Source organism: Copidosoma floridanum, unplaced genomic scaffold, assembly GCF_036245765.1.
Source record: "Copidosoma floridanum isolate Cflo_tuat_1 unplaced genomic scaffold, Cflo_Japanese_pri ptg000031l, whole genome shotgun sequence".
NCBI lineage: Eukaryota > Metazoa > Arthropoda > Insecta > Hymenoptera > Encyrtidae > Copidosoma > Copidosoma floridanum.
In genome coordinates, this window is record NW_028321908.1 from 3,885,457 (window position 1) to 3,912,088 (window position 26,632).

At 34.8% G+C, this 26,632-nt stretch overlaps 1 protein-coding gene across 1 annotated transcript in view; it reads left to right on the forward strand.

Annotated features, from left to right (window-relative positions):
* The first annotated feature begins 6,503 nt into the window (after positions 1-6,503).
* The window catches only part of LOC149373395 (uncharacterized), a 117,559-nt gene continuing 97,430 nt past the window's right edge, over positions 6,504-26,632 (forward strand). Inside the window, exon 1 of the mRNA XM_089597240.1 lies at positions 6,504-6,706. The gene's annotated coding sequence lies outside the window, so the exon portion shown is untranslated. The remainder of the gene's footprint in view (positions 6,707-26,632) is intronic.

Sequence of the window (26,632 nt, forward strand, 5' to 3'; positions counted from 1 at the left end):
TAATCACCAGACAACCGAAAGCGCTTACTGGTCGCTTTAATTATTAATAAATTTTATTAATTAAAAATGCAAGCGTCCATCACCACACAAGCTGGGGCGCTTTCTAGTCATTTAATTTATTGACGAAACAATTATAATAACATAAGCACCAATTACCACACAACCCGGGGCGCTTACTGGTCGCTGTTATAATTGATAAAGTTTATGAAGGAAAAACCCATGTGCCAACTACCATAGAACCGAGGGCACTTGTTGGTCATATTACTAATTAATGACACTTACTAATTAATAATGCAAGCGTTAACCATCACACAACCTGAGGCGCTTACTGGACGCTTTATTTGTTAATAAAATAATAATAAAAATGCAAGCGCCAATCAACACACAACGTGGGCCCGGGTGCTCACTGGTCGAGATTATTCATTATAAAAATTAATTTACTGACGTAAGCGTTAATCACTATACAACCTGGGACGCTTATACTGGCCGCTTTCATTATTTATAAAATAATTATGTTAAATCAATTGCCAATCACCACACAACCCATATAGCTTACTAGTCACTGTGATAATGAATAAAATTTATTAGTTAATGATGCAAGCTTCAATCACAACGCAATCTGAGGTGCTTACTGGCTGCTTTATTTATTAATAAAAATTAATATTTAAAAATGCTAACGCCAATCACCTTACAACGTGGAGCGCTTGCTGGTTACTTAGTTTATTAATCAAAATAAATATAATAACGCAAAATATTATCACAGAATTCAGGGCGCTTACTAGTTATTTTAATAACACAGGCTGACAAAATTTGACGAACACTTTTACCTGGAAACCAGATTATACGTTTCCAAAGGATTTTGACTTGCTGAATACAAATTTGGCCACAAAATTGGTCTATCACGTCAGGGTTTCGAGATATCCTAACCTTAAAAAGCAAAAAATACAAATTTTTATTATTTTTGAGGTTATGTCGCACAGCCGATCTTGATTATTTAAAAAAAATTATTAATAGCATCTCAAAGGTCAAGTCTTTCTCTTTAAAATGACGTTGATTTTGCTTAAATATTTTTTTTCTCTGAGATATCGTATTTTGAAATTTCCGTAAACGTGGATTTTTCTACGTAGCATAGATAGGTCAGTCCACTCTAACTCTAATGTATCTTATGCCCATAAGCCCTTACAACCCTTGACCCCCCACACAAACTAAACCCTGCTTTTCTCAAGTTCTACGTGTTTCTAATCCAAAGATCAGAGTTACGTAGTATGCAAAAGAATTACTCCTCAAATGACAAGCTCCCACACAAATGGAACCCTGCCCTTCTCGAGATCTACGTGTTTTTTTATCGATAGGTAAAAGTTAATTTGCAATTTTTCAATTACACAGCATGCAGAAGTTTCACAGATTTTAACGCAGTGTCTATTCGCAGCGTATATCCACGTAATTACGTGGACATATTGGATACGCATGCGAGGTGGGCAACTGTACTGTCCGGTACTTACAGGGTCCAAGTTTATTTTTTTTCCGAACAGCGTTGGAATATAGTTCCGGCCAGACTTGGGAATTCTCTAGGACCCAACCTCTCTGACGTGGAAAATCACTAGATCAAATAAAAATAGTACCAAACGTAAGGCGCGACATTCAAATAAGGTCCAATAACACTAACGCCTATCACCCAATGACCCAGGGCGCTTACTGGCTACTCTGTTAAATAAATAATTATTGATAACACAAGCGCCTATCACCCAATGATCCGGTGCGCTTACAGGCCACTCTATTAAATAAATAATTATTAATAAATAACACAATCGCCTATCACCCTATGACCCGGAGCGCTTACTGGCCACTCTGTTAAATAAATAATTAATAATAACACAACCACCTATCACCCAATGACCCGGGATGCTTCCTGGCTACTCTGTTAAATAAATAATTATTCATAACACAAGCGCCTATCACTTAATGACCCGGGGCGCTTACTGGCCACTCTATCAAATAAATAATTGATGATAAATAACACAAGCGCCCATCATTCGATGACCCAGGGTGCTTACTGGCCACTCTGTTAAATAAATAATTATCAATAACACAACCGCCTACCACCTGACAACATGGAGTGTTGACTGGCCACTCTGTTAAATGAATAACTATAGTTATTAATAACACAAGCGCCTATCACCTGATAACCCAGAGCCCTTATTGCGATTCCAGTAAATAAATAATTATCAATAAATCGTAATGCATCTATTTTCTAATGACCCAGGACACTTATTGGCTAAACTATTAAATAACAAAAAGTTAATTGGTAACATATGTATAAACAATTCAAAATTTCAGACGACGACGTTTGAGACGACGTAAAATACATTTTTAGCGATGTCGTAAATGACGTCATATCATGGTGTAAGAAATACATAAGGTGGGATCTTCAGTCACCGAACTGATCAGCCAATTATGATGCTTGGAACAAGCCACCTTCCATATTGGATTTTCCACCAATGAGCGTAGAGAGCGCGTTGTTCAACTACTGCTACACATAAAAAAGAGTACAGGGTAAAAAATTTCCTCAATAAATAATATGTTTACAATTTTTTAGGTGCACTGTTGTATCTATTAATATAATTCTATATAATTATCTAATTATTTATAAAATATACAACGAATACAGTTTATTTAATATTTCAATAAACAAATTTTACAATTTTTTTTTTATAAAAATTTTAACATCAGAAGTTAGTTTTCTTGTTCATCTCTGGCAATCTAATTTACGTTATCGTACGTGCGAAGCTTTTAATTTAATACTGCTTTTTGAGGTGAGTTGTATTTATTATCAGCAATAAAGTGTAAGTAGTTAAGGTGGCTCCTCACTAATTCAAAACACTGGAGTATTCAATGATATTTTAAAGGATGATTCTTGAAGGTGCAAGGAGTCTTTTCCCAAAATTTTAGACCTCGTCACCACCAAAATTGTTGAAAAAAACTAACTGGAAAATAGACTCTGTAACATAGCCTCTTACGGAGGGTCGTTAAATTGGTGGCGCAGGTTGTATGATATCTCAGCAAAGATACTGTAGTTCCTAATAGAAAACTATGTAGCAGATAGAAGAAATCAGAATCTTTCCAACGCCATTCAGGTACTTGGACATTACCATGGGTTTTGTAGGATATTTTGTGAAAATAGTAGATAACTATGCAAGTCACGGAACAGATGAAAAGTGTGGGGCGTCTGCTACACCGAAGAGCGGTAGCCCGCGTAGTTTGAATTGGTCAGAAAGTTGTACGTAAAATGAATAGGAGTTGTGGGGAATCGTAATTATATAATAAAAATAAATGAGACGCTGAACTAAGAAAGTAATTTAATGCGGGGCTGACTTATGTACTTTTTGTATACATACGTCTGCTCGGGTCACTGTATTGTACGATATAGGTCAACGGTGTAGATGTGACTAAATTTTTTTTGAAGGGACTATAGGTACCTATCTATTTTTAGTCAAGAACCTCCACAGCCAATGAAAAGATGTGTTGCAGTATGCTCACTCTTCTTGTGGGATTTATAGTGAGGAGCCACCTTAAACAACGCGCTCTCTACAGTCTACGCTTATTAGTGTAAAATCCAATATGTAAGGTCGCTTGTTTCAAGCCTTCTGATTGGTTGATCGGTTCGGTGGCTAAGAGCCCACCTTATGCGTTTATTACATCATGCGTCATATTGATGTTGATGTGATGTCATTTAAGATGTCATACATGACGTATTTATTAGAGTGGGCAGTAAGCGGGCTGGCTCAGTAGATTCGTTCACCTTACAATCCATAGGGACGGTCGGGGACAGTGTGGGTGAGTCGGAGACTTAGAGAATATATACATGGAGGAAGCATTGTATGCTCCGGCCGCGAGACGAGATGAGAGAGACAAAAGACAAATAGCAGTACAACCTTTCTCTCTCTTACACGCCTCTGATTGGTTGGCCCCCTTCCGTATATATAGGTATAGTCGTATCCACGAGTGGCGGTCGTGGGGGAACAGAGCAGATATATGTAACCTAAGCTTTGATGAAAAAGAACTTATACATTACCAGAGAATATAGAATGTATCCTCTTTAAGTATAGAAGGCCAAAGCGGAATTCCGAGCAATACACACTAAAACAATAATCTTCCATTTCAACATAATTAAAACAACAAAATTTAAATAAAAATTTTCAATTTTAATTAAAGCCCTCATACCTGGTTAAACAGTTCATGTATGGCTAATGACTCAGTTGGAATGTTTGTCTTCGATAGCTGAGCGGTCAAGAATGCTCGAATAGCTTTTGCGCTCTGGGCGTCGAATCTGACCTATGGTTTTTTTTTTTTTTTTAGGTATACATTTTCATAATACTTGTTTTATTACGTTTCGTTTGTTTATAATTTTTATGTATTTTTACAAATAAATTTATTTTATAAGATTTCACACTTTAATAATAAGATTTAAAAAACTACTGTTGGCTAATGCCAGTAAAATACTAATGCAAAAATGTGTAAATACTTTTTGTATATTATTATTATTACAAGCGTAAATATTATTTGTTTAATTATTTACTGCATTGATCGATACGGATTTATTGGGGTTCTAATATCTAATATGCCCTTTATCCTGCATGTATCCTATCCTAATGAAAAATACTGCCACCTTCCTGTCGGTTTCCATTGAGTAATGCCAATAAAAAATAAATCATACGACGTATTGTAATAGTATAATATTTAATTTATGCTCGCATTAGTATTTTGTTAGCATTAGCCAAGAGTAGTTTTTTAAATCTTATTATTTAATTGTGAAATCTTATAAAATAAATTTATTTATAAAAATACATAAAAATTATAAACAAACTAAATGTAATAAAACAAGTATTATGAAAATGTATACCTGAAAAAAAAAAAAAAAGCATAGGTCAGATTCGAAGCCCAGAGCGCAGAAGCTAATCGAGCATTCTTGACCGCTCAGCTATCGAAGACAAACATTCCAACTGAGTCATTAGCCATACATGAACTGTTTAACCAGGTATGAGGGCTTTAATTAAAATTGGAAATTTTTATTTAAATTTTGTTGTTTTAATTATGTTGTAATGGAAGATTATTGTTTTAGTGTGTATTGCTCAGAATTCCGCTTTGGCCTTCTATACTTAAAGAGGATATATTATATATTCTCTGGTAATGTATAAGTTTATTTTTCATCAAAGCTTAGGTTACATATATCTGCTCTGTTCCCCCACGACCGCCACTCGTGGATACGACTATACCTATATATACGGAAGGGGGCCAACCAATCAGAGGCATGTAAGAGAGAGAAAGGTTGTACTGCTATTTGTTTTTTGTCTCTCTCATCTCGTCTCGCGGTCGGAGCATACAATGCTTCCTCCATGTATATATTCTCTAAGGTCGGAGACGAAAGTGAACAAGTTAACAAGTGCTCTTCTCCGATCGTCCGCGATCGTCCCTGACCGTACGCGATGCGCAGTTGTACACGTTAGGTTAGGTTAATGCTGTATATAAACAATAGTTTGTAAATAAAGAAGTGCAAATACAAAAAAGTTTGTTTACTTTTTGCATTAACCTAACCTAACGTGTACAACTGCGCAACGCGTACGGTCAGGGACGATCGGGGACGATCGGAGAAGAGCACTTGTTCACTTTCGTCTCCGACCTCCAACTCGCCCACACTGTCCCCGACCGTCCCTGGATTGTAAGGTGAACGAATCTATTGGTTGCTCGGAGCTTGTGTTGTAGGTTAATAATTATTTTTCAATACTGGCCAGTCAGCTCCTTGGATTATTGGTTGATGTGTGCTTGTGTTATTCATTTAAAAGATTTGGCAGCCCTGTTGTTAAATGACCGAGCATGCTGTAGTATACGGGAATCCTAGAAGAAACAAGTCTTCCCCTACACTCCTGCTGTAGCTCTGCTTTTATTGGCTTCGTAACTTTTTTAACGGAAAGTTTCGATAGTGGTGGTGGTACGTAAAGATCCTTTTTGCCAACACTGCACTATAAATAACTATAATTTAAAAAAAAAAACAAAAAAAAAACTATGTATGGTGCTCGAGCCTTGTTTGCCATCTGCTGGATCTGAAATGAAGCACCAAAAATATTCCACAAAAATTATGTCTACATACTCCATGGTACACAGGACCATAGACTTCTAAGAAAATCATACTGCTCGACTGCTCGTTCTTATGTACGGCGCTGAAGCACGAGTAGAAAGAGACACATTAATTGAACGTGGGTATCTGTCTCTCTTGCACATTGCCAAAGGTCAGGGTCAGTAAACTAAGGCCAGCTAATGAAACCTCCCCAGTCAGTGCAGGCAACCTGAGAGAGAGACAGATAAGCACGTTCGATATTTTGTCTCTTTCTACTTGTGCTTCTGCGTCGTACGCAAGAACGAGCAGTCTATTTTTTATATGGCTATGCATGGGACCACGTGTATTTCCAAAGAGATATAAGGATCCTTATATCTCTATGTGTATTACTTACACGGTGGGCTTAACGAATGTTGGCTCGGTTACGCGATATGGAGTTAGAATAGCATTATTGTTACTTCAAGACTTTTTTGAAACAAGTGGTGCTGATGTAAATCCATTTTTATAGTTAAATGAAAGAGTAACTATAACTTCAATTATGTACGGAAAAAACATCAATGTTCAGTGAGATGTTACGTGGTACTTGATTTTTAGGTAAAATAAGTACATGGTTTATCATATTTTTATACATAAAGAAATGCCAAGGCAATAGTGTTTTTTTTTCTTCCTATTATGAAGTTTTTGATTAAAAAGTATTTCGCACAGTAAAAAATGACCAAGAATCTTATAATACCATGATTACAGAAACTTTGTAGGAGAGAAATTAGTTGTTGAATAAATCTCAATCAATACAATGTAGGTATATACATGTTGAAACATTAAATTATAGGTGTGCAACACATTAAGGTAGTTTTGCTTTAATGCACCCTATTTCCTTGTAGTACAATGTAATTTTTTTCTGTTTACTTTTTGCCTCACAAAGATTTAAACGTTTTTTCCCTTTTTCATAATCATTTAGTTAATTGCAACTTGCAAAATATCAATAAACAATGATGAGACTCACAAAGACAAACAACACCGTTGGGATCTGATATATAAGGATCTGTAAATACAATGATGTTCGAACATAACTTTTTTTTTTTTGATTTAATGCTATATATTGATGGAGAGAAAATCATACTGTATTTGACTACCAAATTCTGCCGAACTCTCTCTTACTTTGCCAAACAATGCTAAACTCCGGCGATTTACATTCTTAGCAAAGTAAGGCAAGGTTTCGCCAAGCTAGGCACAGTTAAGCCAGAGATTTGTGAGGAGTCTGCTGACTGCAATGCTATGGAGTGTACCCACTGTTTCGACAGAGCTTCGAGGATATAAGGAGACACCGATATTATTGTGGTTGATTGGTCAGCCGCTATTTGAGGCTCCCGGGGACTTAAGTCACATACATGTATATACGTATGTATCCATACATATACACGTACATCGTGACGTATATCTATGCTAAATGCTGCGTACGCCTTTCCCCAGGAGCCTCAAATGGCGAACATTGTCTCCTCACTTCCTCGAAGCTCACTACTTTTTCCACTGGTTCGAGCGCTCCATCGCGGTCAAGCGACCGAACCAGGCGCATCTTTTTCTTTCATTTGAAATTTAAGAAGCATGGTATGAGGCTCTTTTACCGTCAAGCTTGAATCAGATGGCGCCAGGGCACGTCGCGGCTGTCATGGCCGTCTCACTCACACAACATTACTTTTCAGTATTGTATGTACATAGGAAATTAAAGTGTAGTGGTGAAGCGCAATATTTGAAATTTTGAAATGAATAAGGAAGACAAGAAAAAATATTATGGGAGCTTAAAAGTTTCAGAATTGAACGAGCTTTTAAAAGGGAAAGGAGCAAGAGTCAGTGAAAGAAAAGCAGAACTCGTGGACAGGTAAGCCATGACTTGGGAGCGGCAAAAATGTTGGTCTCCCAATTGCTTCGAGCCACTTTTTTTATCACACAATCAGAAGAAAATTTAAATTTCACTTTCTTATCGCAGAATATTACACTGCACTTCATTTTTCCTACTATCTTTAAACGTAAATGCAAACAAAAATTGTCTGCAAACAACAGCAATCATTTACAAAGGTTATGTCTTCTGCTTTGCTCATCACACAGATAGGCTCACGGACACAATACACAACTGTAAATTTGACGGTGTGTAAGTATGACAGCCGCGACGTGCCCTGGCGCCATCTGATTCAAGCTTGACGGTAAAAGAGCCTCATAGGACTATGCGCCATGGTGTAAAAAAATACATAAGGTGGGCTCTTCAGCCACCGAACCGATCAGCCAATCAGGAGGCTTGGAATAAGCGACCTTCCATATTGGATTTTCGACCAATCAGCGCAGAGAGCGCGCTGTTCAACTACTTCTTCATGTTGTAACTTGTAACCATTAACGTATAGGGAAAAAAATCGGTATTAAATAGTATTAAATACAATAATTGAAATAAAGGCGTTTTTTTTTTCATAAATTAAAATATAATCTCAGAAACATACAACATCACGCGTAAAGTGTACAACGAACATAGTCTATTAAAAGATATCAATGAACAAATTTTAGAACTTTTTTCCTGCCATGGGATCGTTTAACGTCTGAAATCAGTTTTTTATTAATTTCTTGCAATCTAATATACGTTCTCGTACGTACGAGGCTTAATACTGCTTTTCGAGGCACGTTGTATTTATTTTCAATCTTTCACATCACCAAATTTGTTATTTGTTGGAATATTTTTGGCTCATTTCTAAATTTTAATGATTTTCCATGGAACAAAATAGATTCTTGCTCCATAATTTGTGCTACTTGAATTAGTTCTTGACTTGGATACATAATTGTATCCAATCTAAATAGTTATTTTGCGTTTCAAGCAAGTTCATCGTCTCACATCCAAGAAAAGGATTAGAAAATTCATATTTGTAAGCTGTACATTCAGCAACATACTTTAATCCTTCATATTCAATTATATTTTCGACGATATTGTTGACATTAAAATCTAAATAAAATAAAAAATTTTTGTTATATGTGAATTGATTATAAACTATAAAATGTTAAAAATGTTATGTTATATTTAACGACTTTATTGTTTTTTTTTTTTTGTTTTTTTTTTTTTTGTTTATAAAGAGATTCGTCATTTACTCTAAGATCTACGAATGATTATGACAAAAAAAAAACATTTTTTTACAAGAAATAAAATGAATGAAAATCATGTAAAATATATTTTAATTGATTTTTCATAAAGTGCTCAATATATTAAAATTAATAGCTCACGTTACACACCATCACTGTTACTGTCATTAGAAAAATTTTCTTTCATATCATCATTTTCGCTATGTGTAAAATCCATACCGCTGCTGTTTTGAAGTGAATCATAATCTAATTCCTTACTTAAAATATCATTATTACTACGATGCATTTATGTATCGTTATCTAAATATGAACTATCCTCGTTAATATAATCGTGTAAATCAATGAAACTACTCTCTTTGTGACCAACTTCAGTATTTAGAGAGTTCGATAAAACATCAAAAAGATTTTTGCCGAGTATGTACCATCTTAATCTGTGTCTTAAATTAAGAGCTGATGGCTGATCATTTGCCGCTCCCATTGCTCGCAAATATGAAAATAAATTTTCGACGCAGTCTTGATTCAGTATATTTGTCACAATGTAATTAATGTCGAAGTCTGTTGAAGAATAGGTTTTTTTTAAATGTAATAAAAGTCCTTGGAGAGCTTCTTTGTTAACTATTATACCTGTTTGAAACGGATATTTCTTTGTACCATGGCCAATTTGTAAATTACGCATTAAATTTGTCGTTTTACTCAAAGTTTCATTTTGTACAAGCAGATTAAGACCGTATGGTTTCTTTTTTTTGTCGGGTTCATCTTTGTATTTGCTGTTAAAATTATCGAACCAATCGTTGATGATCTCGAAAATTTCAGCACATTCTTCCCATGAGTCTGTTCCTTCTAAAAACCATTGTTGGCCACACCAACCGATGGCTCGAGCTGTTGTTCTAGAAAACATTTTAGCTGCCGGGAAACTTTTTGCCTGGCTGATCCTATAACCGTTACATCTGACTCCGATAGCTTAAAATACTTTAAGTTATTTCTTATTGATTTGCACCATTCTTTCCAATACATTTTTACCTCCAAATTTAGAGTTAAAAAAAAAACCATAATTTAAAAAATTATTTCTTACAAGCTTTAATAAATAAGGTGGATCTGCAAATACAAAAACTGGTGTATCGACGATAGGATGTTGGAAGTAACATTTTGTATGGTCATCAGTGCCAATATTCAGAGAATCCCAAGTTTTTGCGTTTGAGGATCCGAGATCTGTTGTACAAGCTACGACAGTATAGCCTGACTCATACAAGCATGAAATAATATTTTTAATTATTTTTGGATTCAATGGTTGGTCGTACTTATAGTACACAATTTGTTTCCACTTGTAAAATAAACTTCGAGCATTTCCAATTTGACACGTTTTATGTGGCCCGATTACTTGTTCCTCTCTCTAACATCGATCTCTGCCCTCTGTGAAACATATATATCGTCGAAGCATGTAACCAGAAGTCGTTCATGACTTTTGAGTGCTTTTGCTTTATGCTTCATTAGCAACATTATATTTTGAAGAACACCTTTATTTATTTGTAAGTTGCAAGCCCATTTTTTAAGAGTCTAAAATCCAGGTAAAGGATAGTTTTTTCTTTGGAGATATCTGTAAGCTTTGGCGCTTACGCTGTATAATGAGATTGCCGCACTGAAAATGAAATTGTGCATCCTCCGCCACAGCACGTGCAAAAATCACACATAATACCCTAATACCTTTTATCTCAGTCACTTGTGCAGCAGTCGCACAAGTCAGGGGAGCTCACATTCCAGATTTGTACGTCAGTGGCACTCGCATCTTAAGGTGTCTGCTACTCATGCCTTCTATGCATCAGATGCTTCTTGTCTCTTGTGAGCAGTGCAATCAAAGCGTGAACCTTGTTATTTATCTAGGCTGATCAATCAATTATCTGTTAAATTGTGCGTTACACCACGCACTATACTTTTATGCGTAAGCGTGTTATGAATTTATACCGATTTTTCTTAATGCGTAAGGTAAAGTACACTATATTCGGACAAAAGTTTTGTACAGACCTATATCCGGACAGCAGCGATTATTACATAACCTCATTTTCTCAATGTTCACGACTGTCCGGATTATGGTCCCTACGTCGTAACGGGACCTATATTCGGACTATTTGGAAATGCATTGTCCGAATATAGGGGTTTTGAGACTGAATCTTTATAACTATTTTAAACAATGATCACACGGTCACAAAGAACTTTTTTTTTTCAAGTGACAGAAAAATTACTTTATTATCTATATGTCAACCGTCTTTTTCGTAAAAACAGCTAATTTCTTTGTGAAGTTAGAAATAGTGGATTACCTAAAATTATGTGTCCGAATAGAGGGTACTTTACCTTATATTGTTATGTAGCTTTCTTGAAGTACCCCATGACTAGCGTTGCTGCTGCACCATGCAGTTTGCTCAACACGTACACCATACGACTTGTGCAGCTGCTGCCCAAGTCTCGCGCAGCAACAGCACTAGTCTTGGGCCTCTTCTGCTTTAGTGTGAGCGAGGTAACAACTGCCCTGCCTCTAGTTGAGCAGGTACACTATTTCATTTTCAGTGCGATGCAATATCTCCAGTACTCCATTTAATTTTTTTTATTTGCGGGCTTAAAAGTTTATGGATTTGTTTTGGAGTAAACATCTTTTTTAAAACCTTATAAACTTCTTTTTTTATTTCTTGTTTTTCTTTTTAGATTTTTTGTTAACAAAGAGCTTTTTTCTTCTCAGGTTTCAATTTTTGCAGTAGTTCCTTATACTTTTTCATAGGTCTGAAATGTTAGTAAAATTGTTAGTATTAAGAAATTCGTTGAATGTAAATATTGTTGATTGTAACTAAATTAAAAATTTTCAAGTAGTCCAGTATTTCATGATTTTGTGATTTTTGTTAAGTGCATGAAGAATGGAATACTTACAGTAATATTGTTTTACTCTCTTCTGTACATGAATGACTTGCACTCCTTGTTGATTCAAGATTTGGGATATTTCCTGCTGTCTCAATCTGACTGTTATAATTTACAGGTATGCTGCAAAATTTTTTGAACAATAAATGGTATATTCACTTTTACATATCAAAAACACAGAACACATGTTATCTTGACTAAAATACTAGTATTTATTTACTTACTTCAAATCCAATACTATTTTATTCGGTTCATGAGTTGATTCAGAATTAATACACATACTGGAGCTCAAAGCATTTGTTGTATGAGGTATGATATTAATTTCATCCGGCTAAAAAACAATAAACGACAACTTTTTTACCAAATCAATGGTAATAGAATCCCTTTTTGCTATATCATTACCATTGCGGTATAATAATAAATAATTCAGTATTTCAGTATTGGTTATACTTTAAATTATTGCTAGAATTATCCATCACATTTGTGCGATTGTTTTCATTCACATTTCCCAAGTAAATATTTTCTGTGGGAACAGCATCTGGTAAAAGTTTCCTACATCTTTTTGGAGAATAATTACCATAATAAGCTGGTTTTGTAGTGTAGCAAGTTGGCAGAAAGTGCACAGAACACATTCTTGCAAAAATTGTAAACATTTCTATAATGAAGCTACAAATAAATTTTTTAATTGATACATTGGTACATTAATTATAAATTTTTAATTTAACCTTTCTCTAGGATAACCTTCGCAGCACAAAATTCTATCCATTTTTTGCCGTTTCAACATTTTTAGGAAATGAAAAAAAATGTACCCCCTTGCCAATGACATTCTTGTTACGATTTTTGCAGTTTTTTAAACTACACCTTACCATAATTCATACATCGTTAAAATTCCCTTAGATTATCACATTATAATTACATCAAAAGTGTGTTGACGTGAAGGCTGATCTCTTTTTTTTTTTTTTTTTTTTTTTTTTATTATAGTGTACTGACCTTAAAAGGTATGTATGCTTTACTGCTAAAAATAAATACAACGTACCTCGAAAAGCAGTATTAAGCCTCGTACGTACGAGAACGTATATTAGATTGCGAGAAATTAATATAAAACTGATTTCAGACGTTAAACGTTCCCATGGCAGGAAAAAAGTTCTAAAATGTGTTTATTGATATCTTTTAATAGACTATGTTCGTTGTACATTTTACGCGTGATGTTGTATGTTACTGAGATTATATTTTAATTTATGAAAAACAAAACGCCTTCATTTCAATTATTGTATTTATTACTATTTAATACCGATTTTTTCCCTATACGTTAATGGTTACAAGTTACAACATGGAGCAGTAGTTGAACAACGCACTCTCTGCGCTGATTGGTCGAAAAACCAATATAGAAGGTCGCTTGTTCCAAGCCTCCTGATTGGCTGATCGGTTCGGTGGCTGAAGAGCCCACCTTATGTATTTTGTCACACCATATGGTATGCGCCTACGAGGAGCGGAGTAGAAATGTCGGCTATAGCTTTTCTTTTCTTTTTTTATATTATAGTGCTCTACGTCTGGCTTCTTTGTTAAGGGTACTACTATGGGCACTTAGCACTTGGGAAAGGGACAAGGAAAGGGATGGGAGGCCTCCCATTAAAAGAGGGGAGTAGGGGGAAATTAGGCAATTTTTGCTGTGAAACGGTCGCCTAAACCCTCAAGGAGCATTGCGTGGTGAAAAAGCACATGTGGAAAATCACAGAGGTACCGGCCCGGAATGTCGCACTGGCCGGGAATTGAATCACGGTCTCCCGTGTACCAATCCACGACCTACCTACTGAACACTTAATTTTATTCAAAACAAAAAACTTATGCACGCGGCGAACCAGCGTGAAGTGTCCGTTCGAGGGGTAAAAATTGAGAGTCTCTGGGCCTTTTTATAAGGAATAGCGGACCTCCGTGACGCGCTGGTTCGAGAACGACGCAGGAAAACTTGCCGGGGGAAAATCTTGAAGAAAATACAATAGCCGAAAATCTAATTGGCTAGAACTGCTCCAGTTCAGCCACTCAGAAATTGGCACTTTCCACATCCAGCTTGCTCTCCTACATGCGTCACGAGAAGGGAAGGTGATTCACTTGCTCTTGCCCTTCCTTTCTCTTTTACATCCAAATTTTACAGAATTTCATTATAACTTAATATGAACATTAAGATAGAATATTGTTAATATTTACCAATGCTAAGCCCCGTTCGTTTACTCAACTGAACTCGTTGCAAAAAGAGCGGTGAAAATCGCTTAACAATTCAATTAATGCTCGGGTGGATTAACGATGGGTGTGTTACGATGAATCAATTAACACTCATACTTCAACAGCAGTAACAGTGTCCGTGTTCATAATAACTTGATAAGAATAGCAGTTGTTAGGAAAATGATGAAAATAATAGTACTTTGCCTGTTGCGAGTTAACATAATTAGGTTTACTAGTAGTTTTGAATGTTTATAATGTTGCAAAAGTAATGCGAAATTTTGGTAGAATTTCAGTCAACATGTTTTTCGCCGCTAGTCGTTGGAGAAGGAGTCGACTCGTGGTACCCTGGGGAATCAGAAATTCTGTTACTTGTGTTGGAGATAGGAGTATAGACTCTCTGTCTCTCTGTCTCTCTGTCTGTCTCTCTCTCTCTCTCTCTCTCTCTCTCTCTCTCTCTCGACATCTCCAAGTTAGGAAAAGAAGAAGAGTTAACCTGTCGTTTTCCTTTACATTTGAAAAAGTGTTAGAATTCAACTAAATTACAAATTAGACTATTGCAGTATGTTTATGACATTATTAATGCGATGCAAAAAGCGTTAATCGGTAAATCATGAGCTTACGACCTTGAATGGTAAAAATCGGGTAATCCCTTGAAAATTAATAAGGTTGTTTACCAGGCTTGTCGTAGTTGATATGTAATGTAGTTGCTTGCTAGTGGTGTAGGGTGTACTGGTCGTTTGTAACGATTCTGGCTTTTACTAATATTTTCGCTTATTCACATGTATTAATTCTTAGTTATCCTAATATTTAACTTTACGTTATTCGATCCTGATCTAAAATTATGTTCGCATTTAATATACCTTCAGTTTAACTGTTCCCAGTTAAACGTTTGCATCTACGGTTGTAAAAAAATATTTTATTTTTCATTTACGGTCAGCATAGGCCAGCGTGCATGTACATGAATCATCATTGTACTGCAGGTACGAGTAACTTGCAGGTGATTCACCTCTTTTCAGATGCACGTTGGTCCTTGCTCAAGTGCTTTTAAAACAACATTCCTAGGGAATGAGCAGAGAAAAAATTAATGGTTCGTAAATTAAACTATAATATTGATAGGTTTTAAAAGTTTGAGTTGATCGGTAAAGGGATTTAAGTACTTACGTCATTGGGAAGATACGTTTAATTGTCGCTGATTGGACGACTACTTGGGCGATTTCATGATTTGACAGTGGTGACTTTGGTGACTTTTTCACCCTCTGCTGGGCGACTTTCTTTCAGCGAACTGACATGACTATGATTCATGTTAAGGTATGAAAAAAAATGTTCTTATTATTGACATTCGTGATATTAAGCGACAAGTAGCGCCTCCCTGATAGTTGGAAGCTGAACCAATTCTACTACTATTGGGATTATGCCTCTACCACGTGAACTCAGTATATATATGACTAATATAGATGCGAAATAACACAGGTCTTATGGGAGGAATCTTGTTTTTATTTTTTTTCGCACTTAAAAAGATATTGAGCTTAAAAAGATTGTTAATTCCATGTTACTGACATAATGAGAGTTACGTAGTTATTTTTTTCCTTTAGTGAATTCGTTCATGAAGGTTGAAACAGCGTTTTGAACGTATACGGAGTGCCGTTTAACCCTACTTTGAACTGTTTGTTTCAGCTGTTGCTGCTGCTGCGCTATACTGCTGCTGATGCTCAGACATAAACAAACAGCTCAAAGTAGGGTTAAACGGCACTCCGTATACGTTTAAAACGCTGTTTCAACCTTCATGAACGAATTCACTAAAGGAAAAAAATAACTACGTAACTCTCATAATGTCAGTAACATGGAATTAACAACCTTTTAAAGCTCAATATCTTTTTAAGTGCGAAAAAAAAATAAAAACAAGATTCCTCCCACAAGACCTGTGTTATTTCGCATCTATATTAGTCATATATATACTGAGGTCACGTGGTAGAGGCATAATCCCAATAAGGGTCAGTGCTCTCCTTGTTGTGTGTATAGCTGCGATAATAATTTAAGAGTAAATAAAATTATTTTTACAGTATACAGAATAATACTAGTATTTAAAAGCAGTGAATTAAGGTGAGTAACGTAACCAAAAAAGTAACTACTTCAATTTTTTTTTGCAGTGAACACTTTGGAAAGACATCCATTTTTAAAGGAGTTTGATCATAAAATATGATATTTTGTACATAGAAAGGAATGTTCTTTAGTATTAGATATTGTTTACACTTTATAACGTATGCAAAAATTACTTCAAAATATGATTAAATACAGGTACAAATAATTTATATGGAAGTCGATTGAAACGGATAAAAAAAACTATCAAGTCGATTGATTTGAATTGATTCAAAGTACCGGTCTTATCAATCAATAGAATTCAGTGGCACTTTTTACGATTATCATCTGTTGCTAAGTTATTGATACCAAAGTACAATTGAAGTTGATTTATTTTCAATTATCCAATTGAAGTGAATTGATCAAGTCCATTAAAGCCGACATAACAATAAATTTTAGTACAATCTGATTTGTATGTGTGTTAATTTGTTGTATTTTGATGACTTCAAATATTTCTCAAAGAAATCGAATATTTTGTTAAAATAAAAATTATACTAACAAAAATGCAATGAACATCAAACATTTATTCCTATAAGTATGAGATCTTATGCAACACAAATATGCATGATAGTAAATCAGTATGTAGTATAATAAATATTTTATTGTATTTAATACATAATAGTATATGTGTCTATCTGCGCACGTGCGCCAGCAATTTTTCAAAAAAATGAGCTGAAATTGTGTAAACTTTGCTTTAAATTTTTATATTTCAGCTTAAAACTTTGCTTAACTCTGTCCAACATTATTTAACTCGATCCTATGCAGCCTAATGTTGCCTAACTTTGCTTATTACTGCTTAACATTTTATAACTTTGCCAATTAACCTCGTCTAACTCTGCTAAACCTTGCCAAATATTGCAAAGGGTCTGAATTGCCGGAGTTGGGCAATTTTTGGCAGAGTTAAGGGGGCTCTTGCGACTACCGCTGAGGTCAAATAAAAAAAAAAATCAAGTTTTGTTTTTCAATAAACATGTATGTCTAAAAATTATTATGCTATTTTTAATGAAATATGAATGACACTGAAGTTCGGAACGTTCCGGGAACGAAATTTAAAAATCAAATTTGAACGAAGCAAAGATGTTACAGAACAACTAAGAGCAGCATTAGAGACTACCAATGATATATATAAGTCGTAAAAAGGATAATTTTCCATAATTATACCCGAACCCAAAAATATCATATATGTGCCTATTCTAACTTCCTACTCATTCCAAATTCTGGCTTTCATAACTCGAAATCCAGAACGAAGGCCCTGCTAAAAATGATACACATTGTTTATAATTACATAAACAATACATAAACAATGTATAAAAATTTTAATATCCAAGAAACAACGAGGGGGCGGGTAAGTTTTAAGCGATTTTCCACCTGACGAGTATATCAAAAAAGGGCCAAATTGCGACTTCTGGCTTTCATAACTCGAAGTCCAGAACAAAGGCCCCGCTGGAAATAATACACATTGTTTATTATTATACAAACAATGAATAATAATTTTAAAATCCGAGAAAAAACGAAGGGGCGCGGGCGGTTGAGTTTTCAGCGATTTTCCACCATATGCGTACATCGAAAACGGACAAATTTTTATACATTCTTTATGTAATAATAATTGATGCGTGTCATTTTTAGCGGAGCCTTCGATTTGGTTTTTGAGTTACGAAGAACAGAAGTCGCAATTTGGCCGTTTTTGATATACGCGTATGGTGGAAAATCGCTGAAAACTTACCCGCCCCTTCGTTTTTTCTCGGATTTTTAAATTATTATTTATTGTTCATATAATAATAAACAATGTGTATCATTTTTAGCGGGGCCTTCGTTCTGGATTGTAAGTTAAAAAACCTAGAGGTCGCAATTTGCCCGTTTTCCATATACGCGTAAGGTGGAAAATCGCTGAAAACTTACCCGCCCCTTCGTTTTGTAATGGATATTAAAATTTTTATACATTAGTTATGTAATAATAAACAATGCGTATCATTTTTAGTGGGGCCTTCGATTAGGTTTTTGAGTTACAAAAACTAGAAGTTGCAATTAGGTCGTTTTTAATAAACGCGTAAGATCGAAAATCGCAAGAAAATTTATTACCCGCCGCTTCGTTTTTTCTTACATTTTTAAATAATTATTTATTTTTCATGTGATAATAAACAATGTTTATCATTTTCAGCGGGGCCTTCGTTCTGGATTTCGAGTTATGAAAGCAATAAATCACAATTTTGCCATTTTAGATATACGCTGATGGAAAACCGCTGAAAACTTACCTGCTCCTACGTTTTTTCTTGGATTTTTGAATTATTATTTATTGTTTATATAATAATAAACAATGTGTATCATTTTCAGCGGGCCCTTCGTTCTGGATTTTAAGTTACAAAACCTAGAAGTCGCAATTTGCCCGTTTTCCATATACGCGTAAGGTGGAAAATCGCTGAAAACTTACCCGCCCCTTCGTTTTTTCTTGGATATTAAAATTTTTATACATTGTTTATGTAATAATAAACAATGTGTATTATTTTTAGCGGGGTTTTCGTTCTGGATTTCGAGTTATAAAAGCCAGAGGTCGGAATGAGTAGGAAGTTAGCATAGGCACACATGTGATATTTTTGGGTTCGGGTTTAATTATGAAAAATTATTCCTTTTACGACTTATATATATTATTGGTAGTCTTTAATGCTACTCTCAGGTGTTCTGTAACATATTCGCTCCATTTAAAAGTGATTAATTCAATTTTTAAATTTCGTTCCTGGAACGTTCCGAACTTCAGTGCCTTAAATATGAAGTGGAAAAAATAATCTTTTTGTGTATGGTTCTAGTTTTTACGAAAAAAGAATTTTTATTTTGATCAGTCCAGTGCAGACAGGTACAGCAGTGTGTCGGCTGGTACAGCAGTGACTATGCATACATCTTGTTTGTACATCGCCTTTCTGTTGTACTTAGTATATGTAGTGTTCTTTACCTGTTGTTATAAAAATCCTATGAGAATAAAAGTTAATATAACAGTATTTCTCTAATTACATACTCCTTCATTACAAATAATTACAAGTACGAAGTTCAACCCGTATGAATTTTAACTTTTTTAAATTTAGCGCGACAAAGTGAGTCAGTATATCTGCTACCCACGTTACCTCATAAAGTTGTGCACACGGATATTTATTTATTTCTATCACAAATTTATCGCTCAATTGTCCCATTACCCTTAATTTTTAATGTAGCACATTAAAGACAAAGATTCGTCTACAAAACGTATAAACTCATTCTCCTGGGACAGTTTATTTTGGCTTATTATAAACGTAAAACAACTTGTTTTTTATGCAGCCCTTTAAAAAAGCATGTACACAACTTTCAGCTCAAATATCTCAAGGTTATGATCCATATGGGGTATAAATAAGGCCGGCATTGGATTCAGCGAATTATTTTTTATTAGAAATGGTACATCTCTTTTTGGGAATTTTCATGAAGGAGCCCCCTTAAGCAAAGTTAGGCGAAGTTGGGCAGTGCTTAACAGAAATTTTGTTTTTACTCGGAATAGGTTAGGGGGTTCTAGTGCAACATTTGGTACAACAATTATTAGGTTCAACACTTAACAATACTTTTATTGCCATGTAGTAAAACGGAGCACCTACTATTCTGTGTACAAAAAACACATACACAGATAAGATTAGGCCACTTTTACCATCGCTATTGCCGCATTCAGCGCCTTGTCGGAAAAAGTAGTCTACTCCTGATACGTATTCCAGACTCATGGTCACTTCATAGTTAAAAAAAATCCTGCAAATATAAACAATATATAAAAATAAATGAATAAAACAATCATATTTTTTGTTTTCCGTCCAGCTTAAGGATCAGCGATCTTGGCAAAGAGAAATAATTTTGATATCCACGGAATACAATTTAATTTTTGACATTTTCAATCATTATTTTTTCTTAAAAAAATACTGGTAAAAAAATTATAAAAATTAAGGATGCAGGTTCAGAAAATAATTTATTTGAAATTTATAAAAAATGTTAACCATCCTTAAAATTAAGATACACGAAAATAAGGTATAGTTTCAATGAACATTTTAATAGTTAAGAAATGAAAAGTAATAAGAAAAAATATATCCAAAACAACTTGACATAATTTCTTACATCGCACTTTTATCTGTCACATACGCTCACCCACTCATTCTCAGTAGCGTTCATAATACCCACAATATATACTTAAAGAAAGGGCTTACAATTAATGAAAAACCATTTTCATTACAAATGTTTGTTCAATTATGTAAAATAGATGATAAACATACTGTCATTAAAATACATTGCAAACATACTGATGATATGTATTTATAATGAATGATTAAAAATAAAGCTAACTGTACTGTTTTTAGTATACTTGTATAGTATACTTTAGTATACAGTATGGATCTACAAGTTGGTTTTTAACAACATAATAAAGAAGGAGTTGAGTATGCGTAAAAGCGTATATGTAGGTACATTTATATGAACTAAAGTCATGAATGAAAACTATGTGAAACAACAAGACTCAATGAAATCAATTAATGCATTTATAGAACCTCGTATTAATAAATTGTTAATGAAAAAAAAAAAAATAGTAAAAAATGTAAAACTGCTTGAAACAATTTTGAAAAAAATGAAGAAATTGTATAAAAAATTATTTATTCATACATTTATTTTAAAACTAATAAACTTATGAAAATTATCTAATTATGTAATTATTTTGTTAATGTAAATAATGAATAATTTGTTTGAAGACAAAAGCATCAATAAACATTACATTAATATTCTAATACAAATATTAGTCGAAGAAATAAAGTACAAAATCAGGCCGAACAAGCTTAAATTGACGCAATAAGATGGATTGCAACGAGATTTTTTGCATTCGATTCGTAATGCCGTGCCAAAACTTTGTGAAAATAGTTGTTTAATACATTTTTAATAAATAGTTATAGAAATAAGTCTATTTTTTTGCAAGGGGGTTTTAAGGGTCGCTGAGCACGATTATGCAGTTGGTGACGGTGCTGGCGTCTGAGGCACCTAAGGCCGAAGATGGGCGTCAGGCACGTTGTCTTTTGGAGTTTTGCCTCTGATTTATAAAATACCAAACCAAAATACTTACTCGAAGGTTTCTAGGGTCGCTGAATACGAATACATATTCAGCAAGGACATATAAAAATATTGTTTTAGATTGTTAATGTTGAAAAATTTTAAGGTTTATTTAAAAAAAAATTTTACATTACAATTTAGTGAAAATTATTAGCTAAAAATTTAGCTATAAATTGTAGCTTTAATTATAACTATAAAAATCTACATTTATAGCTATAATCAACTACAATGTACCTGTAATTATTATTGGCTGTAAAATGTAGGTGTTTATTGCAATAAATTTTGAGCGAATTTCAAAGAAAAAATGTTTTTAAGTCAAATTTTTTTGTAAATATGATAGCCACTAGTAGTGTTATCATCCATATAATCACACTAAAACTGAGGGCTTCAATTATTTTTAAACAAGAAAAAAAATAGGAAAACATTTGTTTAGTAATATAAACTTTTAAAAATATCGTCCGAAAATTCTCTAATCACCCAGTTTTTAAGTTACTATCCACATGATAACACATTTCATGGCTGATATAACTTAGAAAAAAATCAGATTTAGAAACATTTTTTCTTTTAAATTCGCGTAATATTTATAGCTATAAGCATGTTCTTTAAATTTGTTTGCGTGTACAATTAAATCTTTAATCTTCTGAAAAACATTCACAAATTTTATTTTTTCGTGGTAATATGTAGCTGAATCCGTATCACATCTCGTTATGGCATATAGTAATAAAACATTTTGTGAATCGCTTGGAACATGCTATAAACTTTTTGAGGAAAACAATTCTTAGAGCTTATTTGTACGAGCGGGTTTAAGTATAAAAAATTTTTAATTAAGTGGTGTTGAAGGATTGACTAAAACTGTAACATCAGTATCCTCATTAACTATTACTACCTTTTTACTCTCATTTTTTAGTGATTTCTATAGCTGTCATCACAACAGTTCGATTAGCATCGGCTGTACATGTAATTGAATTATTGCCAACCTCGGCCAGTTTACTAGAAAACATTTGAATAGTTTGAATTTATTCTTTGTATTTAGTAAGAATTTATCTTCATTTACTTTTAGGAAAAAAAAAGTCTTATCTGAGGCTGCATGTTTTGTGCATCGATTTCTTTCTAATTTTCGCTTTCGTAACTGTCAAAAACTACCACACAATTTTTGCCATAATGATTTGCAATGTATTTTACATAATTCGCCATGTTGGACGAAAAAACTTGCCTTAGTGTCCATTTAACCTTGGGCAGTAAAGAGCCTCCATCAATTTCAAAAATAGTATTTACCGGATCGCACATGCTTACGTTAATTTTTGCGAAAGTCAAATATAGATCGGATTTTGTACTTTTCAGCGTTTCAAATCTGTTGAAACGAGCTTGTGAAAAAAGCCATGATTCCCTCTTTAAAAAATCTTTCATTTCTTCTTCGATTTTTTTAATAACATAGATTTGATGAAATAAAATACCAGGATCAATTTTTACTGCATTTTTGTCGATGGTTATTTTCGAATTCGCAGAAGTGATCTTATTTATGATTTTTGGTCTTGATAATTTCAAATCTTTGAAGCTCTTCCCAGAAATATCCTGTATTATTTTGATACCTTGCTCAAATGGATTATGACAATTAGCCTTCTTGGTAGCACTCACACCGTTAGCAATATTATAAATTTTTCAACAGCATCAGGGAGTGGATTGTACTGCTGGAAAAAAACTTTTGTAAGGCGTAATGATTTTAGATCAGCATTCAAATGAATCTTTGTGTTGATAGTTTTTGTCAAATGAGGTTGGTCTGTAAAAATTCCAGAAAAAAATCTGTCTTTTCTTTGTCCAGACAGCACACCCTTCGTAAACTCTTTATACTCGGTACTATCGATCTTCGTTTTCAGTACAATCATACCAACTTAAAACAATTGAGCACATTAAGCGTATGAAAAATGGCTGGAAAAATGAAGAAACGGGATCATACATTCAACAGTTTTCAAATGGAGCTTCAACAACAAAAGTTGAATGTTTTAAAAATCCATCAAAAGGCTTGTCTAATAGTTATTTATCAACATTGCCTAGACTTGCAACAAAAAATTATTTATAAAATCATGATTTTTTTTACCTTGTGTCACCGTCTGGAGCATTATTTTATTTATTATTAATTATTAAAATAACTACTAATTATTTATTTATTTAATTGTTTTGTTTACCAGGTTACCGTGACAGCACTAAGGCTAAGTCGTGGGGGCCATTCAATCACCACCTATGTGTGGGAGTGTATTGCCGCACCCATTGTCCAACCCTTTTACTGATGTTAAATCTAATCCATTGGCACAGTGCGAGTATATCCGGTGAAACACCTTGCCAGTTAAGCTGACACTCTCTGCACCAACGGTGCATCGGGTCCATTCGCCACTGTGTAGCCTTTCTCCGGAGAGGACTCCATATTTAAGGACTTCTACTCCTCGCCGGTTAAGCTGGCGCTCTCTGTCGAAGCATCGGACCCAGTCTAATTAGCATCCCCGGAAAAGCCCCATATTTCAGGGACCACTCCTTGCCGGTAAGGCTGGCGATCCCTGCCTGGCGCATCGGATCCGCTAATCCCTACCTTCTAACACTGTCTCGCATTGACCCAGGCCCGATGACCTGTGGGGCAAGGCTGGAATTACTCTGAAGGAAAATTCCACGGAAAAACCCGCCCCGAACTAGCTGGGGTCACAGGAACTTTTCCCGATGAAAACAGTTTTTGAAAAAAATCTGCATTTACCCGGAATCGAACCCACGACCCCTAGAACAGCCAGTAACAAACACGCTTACCACTAAGCCAACGCCGCTCCCTATAACGACTATGTATTCATTTCAATCGTTTTACATAAATTTGATTTTTAAATGTCGCGTGCAGTTCTAATTCCAAACTTTTCGCTTGATAATAATAATAATAATAATAATAATAATAATAATAATAATAATAATAATAATAATAATAATAATAATAATAATGATAATAATACTGCCTACCGTTTGCTAGGTGACAACTACTAGTTTCTGATGAACATCACAAGTAATAAAGTAGCTTATAGTATATAAGAAGAGCTGCGCGACTTCTTAAAAGCATTCTCCCAGATCACCTGGTCTTAGGCCAAAGCTAGGTTCTCGCTTACCCGACGAGACCTACGCTACGGCAGTGGCTAGAGCATTAATTGATTTCAATAACATACCAATGTTTACTACTACATTAAACACAGTGTGTCAACTCTCTTTCAACCTACTCTCGCCAATTGAGGAAAATAAGGGGAGAGACAGGCTTGAAGAACAAAACACAAATTGAAAGAAAGAAATAACATTTTATGTTCTTATGTATGCAACGGTCAAGCATGAACTGACTTCGGCGCGAACGTCTAGCCAGCGCTAGCATGTATGTTACAAAGTTTTTATACATCAGAGGGTGTGAGATTCCCCCATGTGTAGGCTGGGTAGCCTAGCAGAGTTGGAGAGGAGTGAGCAGGAAAATAAGTTGGTAGACTTTAGTGTGTTGTATCCTGCTTTATTTGGGTACGTACAAGCCTAAGGTAATACAAGGACTAACTGTCGTTGGTAAGTGCTTAAGGCACATCTCGTCTTATAACTTCACAACTATAAGAGTAACCAGGAGTGGGAAAAACCTCTACCGTACTCCCCTCAAGTTTTTAACAATAGTTTTTTACGTAACAAGTTCGGAAAAGACGATTTCCCGCACGAGTCGTGATTGACTCGCACGAGTGGCCGAAGTTGACGGGAACGAGTGCCAGTTGAGCACACGAGTGCGTAGCACGAGTGTGATCGCACGGCACGAGTTACCATCACCGGCCGTGAGTGCGAGTCTAATCACACGAGTGCGGGAAATCGTCCCGCACGAGTTGCGTACAAGTTTTTTCGCAATAAGTGTGTGGAAAATAGGTGTTTTCAGCACTGACGTTAGTGTGGAAAATCGATTTTCCCGCATAGTGTGCGGAAAAAATGTGCGGCAAAGGTTTTTCCGCACAGTATGCGAAAAATATTTTCCGCACACCTTTTCCGCACATTATGTGGAAAAATCGATTTTCCACACTAATATCAGTGCAGAAAACACCTATTTTCCGCACATTATTGCGAAATAGTAGTTTTCCTACGAGTTTAAAAAGTCTTTGTTTGCGAACCGAGAGGTTTGCGGTCCAAGCCGAAGGCGAGGGACTTAACGAGGTTCGTAAAGGAGACTTTTCGAACGAGTATCGGAAAACTGCTTTTTTGCCTGAGGAAGTACCAGCCTCCCCAAACCACCCGAGGGCGGAAAAACTTATTATTTATTCAGTCTTTGAATCGATTTTTCATTAATGCAGTCTTAAAAATTTAAACAGATTAAAGATACCAAAATATTACAATTTTAACATGGTCATGTTTAATTTCACGCAATTCGGTACTTATCACAATTCGACTAACAAGTAACCCTACCCAACTATCACTCACCAATTTTAATGAAACTTGGCAGGGTGATAGAACAATAGAAAATATCAGACCCGTATATTTTCATGTCTGCCCTAACTGATTTTTAAGGGTAGAAACCACTCCTAATAAGCTATAAAAAGATTAACCCGCCTAAGCCTGGGAAAAGCTGTTTGAAACGTTTATTTTTCTTGAAAAAATTTAGTTCTGCTTCTTAAAATTACCTGCCTAATTACGTACCCTTAAACCAACCTTATAAATTTTAAAATATACCCCCAACTCCCTAACCCCTATAAACCACCCTTACCAAACCACTAGCAGCTAACCCACCTAGTTTTAGGAATAATGAGTTGAGCCTTTTATTTTTCGCAAAATAATTTAATTCTACTTCTAAAAGCCACCGATATAGTCAGCTACCATCAATTTAATTATCTACCCATAAAATAAACTTATATATTTTAAAACATACCACTCCAAGATCCTATAAACTACCCTCACCAAATCACCAGCAGGCTAACCCACCTTACCGTAGAAAAACATATGTAATTGCTAGTTTTTAGTAAAATAATTAAATTCCACACCTCTGATAGGTAAGCCACCTACCCACTTACACCCTATCTTATCTAA